Below are 9,436 nucleotides of genomic sequence, written 5' to 3'. Positions count from 1 at the left end.
TACGAATCTGAGATGTCACATTGACTTTTCAAACACTTTAACTCATTTTAAAATGCTACTAAAACTTGACAATTAAAAACATGCCAACAAAATTCCAATAACATCACATGCGATTTAATTTTCTCTTATCTGATACTCTTCAGAGATATGTTGTTCTGCCCTTGCTTACTCTACTTACTCCTGTGAACCTACGTGTGAAAATAATCACACGCTAAGTTTATGACTTAGTGAGGCATAATGAGTATAATTAAACAATAAAACATTCTTTTAAATATTTTAAAGAAAACACTTAATACAAAAATCCATTTATGTTTCATATAAATAACCTTGACTTTTAGTCACTGTTCAATTCATAATTACTTTTATGTTTTATAAAAACTAAATATACAATTATACATTTTTCATTCTATATTAATTTGTTTAATTCATATCCATTAGTTTATTTAGCCCATTGTATACCATTGAGAACTCAAGGTATGTGAGTACATTGAGGTTGTGCACAAATGCAGTCACCACTGCTCATATAATTTGCACCGAAGTGCCACATAGATTTGTCCCGAAGGACCGCATAGAAATTTATCCCGAAGGACCACGTAGAATTGTCCTGAATGACCACATAGAATTGTCCTGAAGGACCGCGTAGAACCCTCGACTCTTGGCATGTCAACTATACCTCTAATTCTCGTACATATACTTTGGGCTTTAGCTTTATAATTAATTTTCATTACTTTATTCAAGTGTCTTTTATTCACATAGACCAAGGTCACTTAAAGCATATCACGTAGAACATTTTCACGTAGCTTTATCCAAATTTATCATTTATTCACATAGAACTTACTCTCATAGTATTTTATTTCACATAGAATATTTTCACGTAGAACGGTTTCAGATAGAACATATTTATATATATATCATATTCATATAAAAAATTTACTTATGGCATTTCATATAACATTTCTCGACTTATCATGTATTCCCATAGAACATATACTCATAGTGTTCCATAATATTATTTCAATTATCATATGAAATAGTTTGGGTAATTCATACCCAAGATCATAGTAAAAGTAACATTTAATAAATCAATAAAAAACATGTTTCATAACATAATACAAATTCTTTTGTTCAAAAATATTTGAGGTTGGCTCATCACAAGTCGTTCTTCAATCATATATAAAATAAGTAAGTAGCACTTATCTTTGCCTCACTTAAGCCCTAAACAACTCTTTGTCACTTTAATTCACCAACTGTATACATCACTTCGCTCAGTATTTGCTTTTGATCGAATATACACATTGCATGACCAATATGAATATCGGAGCTCAATAAACATCTGACCAACTAACTTTTACTTCAACAAAATGAAATACCTAATTTATCATTTCAAATTAAATACTATCGGCACTCTGCTCACAATACCAATACTTCTCTTCTATGATATTGATACCTACTGAAGTATTGATATCATTTTGGCATTTTGGAATTCATTTTCAATTACAATATCGATACCTTACTCTTGGTATCGATACCTCCACATCGGTATCAATACTAATTAAATAAGTATTGATACTGTTCATTCGATTTATAACATTTCTTTCAATTTAACCTTATAGTATCAATATTGTTCTTCCAATATCGATACTCTTACCTAGATTTCACTTATTTCATTTCAAAATTTACCCAAAACTCACCTAAATATCATACTTTTAACTTCATTCATGCCTTTAAACTCATTTACACTTATTCCCACTAACTTATATCCATTAAAACCCCTTTAACATCTTAATTTCTCTATAAAACACTTGAAACTAAAAATCATACCAATTCTTCAAACATGTTTTTAATCCTTTCTAACACTTCTAACCCCTTAATTAAACCCTTGACAAGTCAAATATATCTTTAAAAAAATCCAAATACAATTAATTTCAATCAATTATCTTGAAAACACATTTTACTAAATCACCATTAATTCTTAAATCTCTTAGCTTCAATTCATTTTTAAGCTTCCTTAAGCTTCTATACCACTCAAATAATCAAAACTAATTCAAAATTTCAAGATACAATCAACTTTAAAGTATGCCACCTTATCTATGAAGCTTAACGGTGAAGTGGAAGAAGAGAAGAGAAGAGCTTTCAGACTTTTCCTTTTTTTTTTCTCTAAACCTCATGTTTTAAATAGCCTTAAAAGAATGAATTTTAAATTCATTCATGCTAAAAGACCTCTTTGCCTTTCCATTCTTCCATCTTTGACAATAAGTCCTAGACACAAATTCTAGAATCAGTCTTTGAACTTTTTAATTTATTCAAATTAAACCACCAAACTTTAAATCCTTACACTTTAATCACTGACCCAATTTTTGGGATATTACAATTCTCCCTCTTAATAAAATTCATCCTCGATTTTTCACTGCACAAAGATATGAGGAGCTTGTATTCTTATGTCCTCTGCACACTACTATATCACTTCTTATACTTAAGAATTTCTCAAAAACTTTAACGAGCTGAATCGTCTGATTACTTATCTTAATTGTATGATTCATGTACTAAAATCTATATTGGTTCTTCCTCATAGGTCATGTTAGATTGAATTTCTATTTCTTTTGGTGCTATGATGTAAGAAGGATCTGTTCGATATCACCTGAGCTTCAAAACATGAAAGACATTGTGAATCTTTTCCATTTCTAGTGGCAATGCTAACTGATAGACTACTGGTCCAACTCTTTTTAAGATCTCATAAGGTTCAATGAATCTAGGATTGAGCTTTCCTTTGCGTCAAGAACAGAGAATCTTATTCCAATGCGAGACTTTGAGAAATATTTTATCACCTACTTGAAATTAAATTTCCCTTCTCTTTAAATCCACGTAGGACTTTTTTTCGATCAACAACTATCTTAAGCATATCTTAAATAATCTTTAATTTTTCTTAAACTTCTTTGATCAGATCTGGGCCCAATACATCTTGATCTTTCAATTTTAACCAACTTAATGGTGTCCGACACTTTCATCTATATAAGTCTTCATATTGAGTGATCTTAATACTTTACTTTAACTCGTTGACATGTCAACCATTTAAAACAACTCAATGATAACTCTTTACATCGTTTCTCTTAAGATCTCACTTTCAATCCGTAAGAAAGGCTTTAATAAAATCGAAACACTATCTTACTTTAAAGAAAATCACTTATTCAAAACTCTTAAAATAGAAATATCTTTTGGTTTTGTCGTATCAGCCACTACCTTAACCTTTCATGGTTACAATTGATAAGAACGTCATCAATCTACCAATTTTGACTTTTGAGATCCGTACATATAGTGTTTTTCTATCAATAAAATAACCATAATCATTGTCAACTTGAGATAGTGAGTTAGATTATTTCTTCCATAATTCTCTAATTGCTTAGAAACATAACTTGGAACTTTTCCTTTTGTATCGACACACATCACAAACCATTATAGGACACATTACTATGATTTACATAATCTTTTCTAGATTCTAACTATACTAACATTAGAGCTTATGTCGATATTCTTTTTAACCTCTTAAAATTTTCTTGATACTTAACAGTCTAAATAAGTAACATCTCTGTCCTCAAAACTTGGTCAGAGGAAAATAATCATCAGAAAATTCTTTAAAAACCTTCAATAATAACCAACAAATCCCAAGAACTTTGAAATTCAAAAACATTCTTAGAAAACTATCATTCGACTACATCTTGTGCTTCCTTAATATATATATATATATCCTTATCTCTTTTAGCTGCATCTACATGGTCAAGAAATACAAACTTAGACAAATTCGTATTATAATTGGTCAACTTAGCATGAAATTTTCTTCCGATCTTTTACCCTTCATCACATGTATCCTTAGCATCCTTTTTAAAACCTGAATAATCTGCCCAAACAAACTATCTGTCTGAGTATGGAAAGAACTGTTAAGTTAAGTCGAGTTCCTAAAGCCTTGTTCAAAGACTTCCACGAAATAAATTCCAAATCACTATCAGATACATTTGAGACATATCTTCATGCAGTCAAACAATTTCTTTATCTACAATTTAACATACTTATCCATAAAATAGTTCCCTTGAACTGGAACAAAGAGTGCTGACTTAGTCAATCTATCCATACGCGCCCAATTTGAGTCCTTTTTACTAGGTAATAAAAGCAAACCTGATACAAAGTTCATAACAACTTCTCATTCCCACTTAGAACTGAGAATTGTTTACTTTTATTCCAAATTTATTTATTACCTTATTTTCCATTTATTATGAAGCCAAACTTATAAACTCCACTCTTATATAACTCTTGTCATACTTGATCGTTTAAACCATTCACTTTAATTTCTTATATCTTTATTATATTAACATATACTATAATCCTCAATTATCCTCAAATTACTATTCTATCCTTAACATGTGCTTATATATTCTTCCTTTATTCTAACAAAATAAACTTGAACTCTACCTCTGCATTCATGATGTTATTTTCTTCTTCCAACAAGTAATCAACATAACATATAAATTTCTATAACTTTCTTATAATTCTTAGAAAGTCTTATCTCTTCTCTTTATTTTACTTTCCACTTTATAATTTGACCAACACTTCAGATTTTCCCTTCTATATCGCCAATGCAGTTGATCAAATACTTTGTCATCACCTTCAAGAAAGTACAATATTTGGTTAAATTTACTCATAACTTAGAAGATTTTTCTTCTTAATTCGAAAACTTTCTTGTAACATAGGGCATATCTCTTTTCTTCGTACTCTAATATCCTTTTCATGACAATATGAAAATAAATCATCATACAACATATAATCATTACTGATTGCAACTTTTATTGCACCCTCCTAACTTTAATAATCTACACTACTTATAAAGAACACTATTATTTATTATTCATTCTACTCAAAGTTTCCCCACTTGATCCATAAAATAAATTCAAATATGTATCTACCTATAATTTACTTTTCTCATTCAACTAGTAAAATTTCTGACAAATCTTTCAATCCCATTTACCAAATTTTCTTTGAAAAGAACTTGGTATTCTAATTCCTGATCTATTATCAATTAAATTTTTTTATCTACATACATATTTCAATTTAATTTTTGATCCATAAAATAATTCAAATATGTATCTACCTATAAGTTTACTTTTCTCATTCAACTAGTAAAATTTCTGACAAATCTTTCAATCCCATTTACCAAATTTTCTTTGAAAAGAACTTGGTATTCTAATTCCTGATCTATTATCAATTAAATTTTTTTATCTACATACATATTTCAATTTAATTTTTCTTTTATTTCTAGCAGAACCCGCTTAATTCGTCTTCTTTACCACAGTAGAATCATTTTCCAATATCTTCTATAACATTGAAATCACTTCTCCGACTTACTTTTCAAACCATCACTTTTGAACTGATCTTATTATTTCTTTTCTTGTATTTCCTTGTTTCTTACTAATCCAAATAATTGTTACTTCATTTACTAATAACTTGCTTAGTGGAGTGGGGTCATTAAGAGTTCTTTATGAATACTTTTAATATTCAACTAAATCCAAGATATTTTGAATCCAAAATAACTTTTCAAAATTCTGCTCAAACACAGTTCATACATATACTACACTTTCTACCCTTTATCCATACACTACTTCATGTGCTTCATTTATCTTAATTAAATCAGATGTCATTGGAAAATATACTTATCGTTGGCATTCGTATACAACTGGAAATTCTATTTCCTAACACTTAAATATTAACAAAACCTAGTTCAACTTTCAAAATATTTCACCAAACTAGCCTTAATCTCTTCGACTTTTAATATTCAATCAAATTTAAAAAGAAACACTTTTATACTTTTAACTCGAAGCTCATTTATCCTTAACAAGCAATCTTTATCAATACAAATCATATTTGCATCTTATTGTGGAAGTTAATCATTCGCACTTGTTTCCTATAAAATATTTCATTCCGAACCTTTCTGAATCATTGACCTTGAACAACCATCTATTAGGGCTTAATAATGGAAATGTCTAATCTATAACCGAATTTATCCTGAATTCTCGATATAGACTTATAAACTATTCATCCTTACTTTTGTGAGCTAAAATATTTAACCATCACTTTCTATTCTGAAATCAATTTTAAATCCAACATTTCTCAACTTCTCCATTACACTCGGAAGTTCCTGAACTTCATATCTTGTTTCACTTCGGGAGTCATCGTAGTCTAACATCTACTAAGATAATATAACTAGAGTAAAGATAACATACTCATTATACTATTATATCAAAGATTTTTGTTATTTCCTTGGCATATACAAACCAAACATTTTTAACAGTCGATCGGCCGGTCTATTTCGAAAGCTTGACTCAACCTAAGCTCTGATACCAATAAATGTAACACCCCGACCCGTACCCGACCCGGATATGAATCTGAGATGTCACATTGACTTTTCAAACACTTTGACTCATTTTAAAATGCTACTAAAACTTGACATTTAAAATCAAAACTTAATAAAATATAATTTAAATATATATCACATCATCTACACTTTAAACACTTATGAAACATGCCAATAAAATTCCAATAACAACATCACATACGATTAAATTTTCTCTGATCTGATACTCTTTAGAGATATGTTGTCCTGCCCTTGCTTACTCTGCTTACTCCTGTGAACCTACGTGTGAAAACAATCACACGCTAAGTTTATGACTTAGTTAGGCATAATGAGTATAATTAAACAATAAAACATTCTTTTAAACATTTCAAAGAAAACACTTAATACAAAAACCCATTAATGTTTCATATAACTAACCTTGACTTTTAGTCATTGTTCAATTCATAATTACTTTTACGTTTTATAAAAACTAAATATACAACTATACACTTTTCATTCTATATCAATTTGTTTAATTCATATCCATTAGTTTATTTAGCCCATCGTATACCACTGAGAGCTCAAGGTATGTGAGTACGTTGAGGTTGTGCACAAATGCAGTCACCACTGCTCATATAATTTGCACCGAAGTGCCATGTAGATTTTTCTCGAAGGACCATATAGTAATTTGTCCCGAACGACCACGTATAATTGTCCAGAAGGACCACATCATTTTGTCCCGAAGGACTGCGTAGAACCCTCGACTCTTGGCATGCCAACTATAAATGTAATTCTTATACATATACTTTAGGCTTTAGCTTTATAATTAATTTTCATTACTTTATTCAAGTGTCTTTTATTCACATAGACTATGGTCACTTAAAGAATATTCACGTAGAACATTTTCACTTATCATTATCTAAATTTATCATTTATTCACATAGAACTTATTCTTATAGTATTTCATTTCACATAGAATATTTTCACGTAGAACGGTTTCAGATAGAACGCATATGTGTGTGTATATATATATATATATATATATATCAAATTCGCATAAAATAATTTACTCATGGCATTTCATATAACATTTCTTGATTTATCATGTATTTTCATAGAACATATACTCATAGTGTTTCGTATATTATTATTTCAATTATCATATAAAATAGATTGGGTAATTCATATCCAAGAGTAAAAATAAAATTTAATAATAAAAAAAGCATGTTTCATAACATAATACAAATTCTTTTGTTTAAAAATGTTTGAGGTTGGCTCATCGCAAGCCATTCTTTAATCATATATAAAATTTGTAAGTAACACTCACCTTTGCCTCACTTAAGCCCTAAGGAACTCTTTTTCACTTTAATTCGCCAACTTTATTCATCACTTCGCTGAGTATTTGCTTTCGATCGAACCTACACATTGTATGACCAATATGAATATCGAAGCTCAATGAACATCTGACCAATTAAATTATACTTTAACAAAATGAAACACCTAATTTATCATTTCAAACTAAATAGTATTGATACTCTACCCATAGTACTGATACTTCCCTTCTATGGTATCGATACCTACTGAAGTACCGATATCATTTTGGCATTCTGGAATTCATTTTCAATTACAATATCGATACCTTACTCTTGGTATTGATACCTCCATATTGGTATCGATACTAATTAAATAAGTATCGATATTGTTCATTCAATTTATAACATTTCTTTCAATTTAACCTTATAGTATCGGTATTGTTCTTCCAGTACAAATACTCTTACCTAGATTTCACTTATTTCATTTCAAAATTTACCCAAAACTCACCTAATATCCTACTTTTAAATCCATTCATGCCTTTAAACTCTTTTACACTTATTACCACTAACATATATCCATTAAAATCCCTTTAACATCTCAATTTCTCCATAAAACTCTTGAAATAAAAATCATATCAATTCTTCAAGCATGTTCTTAATCCTTTCTAACACTTCTAACCCCTTAATTAAACCCTTGACAAGTCAAATATATCTTTAAAAAATTCAAATACAATTAATTTCAATCAATTCTCTTGAAATCGCATTTTACTAAATCACTATTAATTCATAAATCTATTATCTTCAATTAATTTTTAAGCTTCCTTAAGCTTCTATACCACTCAAATAATAAAAAATAATTCAAAATTTCAAGATACAATCAACTTTAAAGTATGTCACCTTATCTATGGAGCTTCACGATGAAGATGAAGTAGAGAAGAGAATAGCTTCCAGACTTTTCCTTTCTTTTTCTCTAAACCTCACGTTTTAAATAGCCTTAAAAGAATGAATTTTTAAATTCATTCATTCTAAAATACCTCTTTGCCCTTCCACTCTTCCATCTTTGATAATAAGTCCTAGACACAAATTCCAGAATCAGTCCTTGAACTTTTTAATTTATCCAATTTAAATGACCAAACTTTAAGTCCTTACACTTTAGTCATTGACCCGTTTTTTGTGGTATTACACACTCAATGAGGTAAGAGTGATGGAAAATATTTTGCAATCGTTAACACAAAAAATTGATTATGTGGTCATAGCAATCAAAGAATCAAAAGATTTGTCTCAAATATCGATTGATGAGCTTGTGGATTCACTTCAAGCCCATGAGCAGAAGACGAAGCAAAATAAAGATACTAAAAATTTAGAGTAAGCCTTGTAAAGCAAGATGAATGTCAATGAAGGTGAAGCTAGCAACACCTACATACGAGGCCGTGGTGGTTATCATGACAGATTTAAAGGTGGACGAGAAACTCGTGGACATGGTGGTCGTTTGTATAGCACTATTTAATCACGTGAAAAAAAAAACAAACATCAGGCCATGGAAGAGGATTTAAAGGCCGAGACCGAGGTCAAGGTCGATATCAACACGAAAATAAATCACATGTACAATGTTATAACTGCAAAAAGTTTGGTCATTTAGTTATATGTGTCGATCAACTCCTAAACAAGAAGAAAGAAATAATATAGAAACAGATGAAGAAGAAAACATTGAAAAATCCCATGTTTTCCTGACACATAAAGGAAATGA

This window comes from Hibiscus syriacus, unplaced genomic scaffold (assembly GCF_006381635.1).
Source record: "Hibiscus syriacus cultivar Baekdansim isolate YM2019G1 unplaced genomic scaffold, ASM638163v2 tig00112159_pilon, whole genome shotgun sequence".
NCBI classification, from domain to species: Eukaryota; Viridiplantae; Streptophyta; class Magnoliopsida; order Malvales; family Malvaceae; genus Hibiscus; species Hibiscus syriacus.
The sequence above is the reverse complement of the archived record's forward strand: the minus strand, read 5'-3'. Positions refer to the sequence as shown.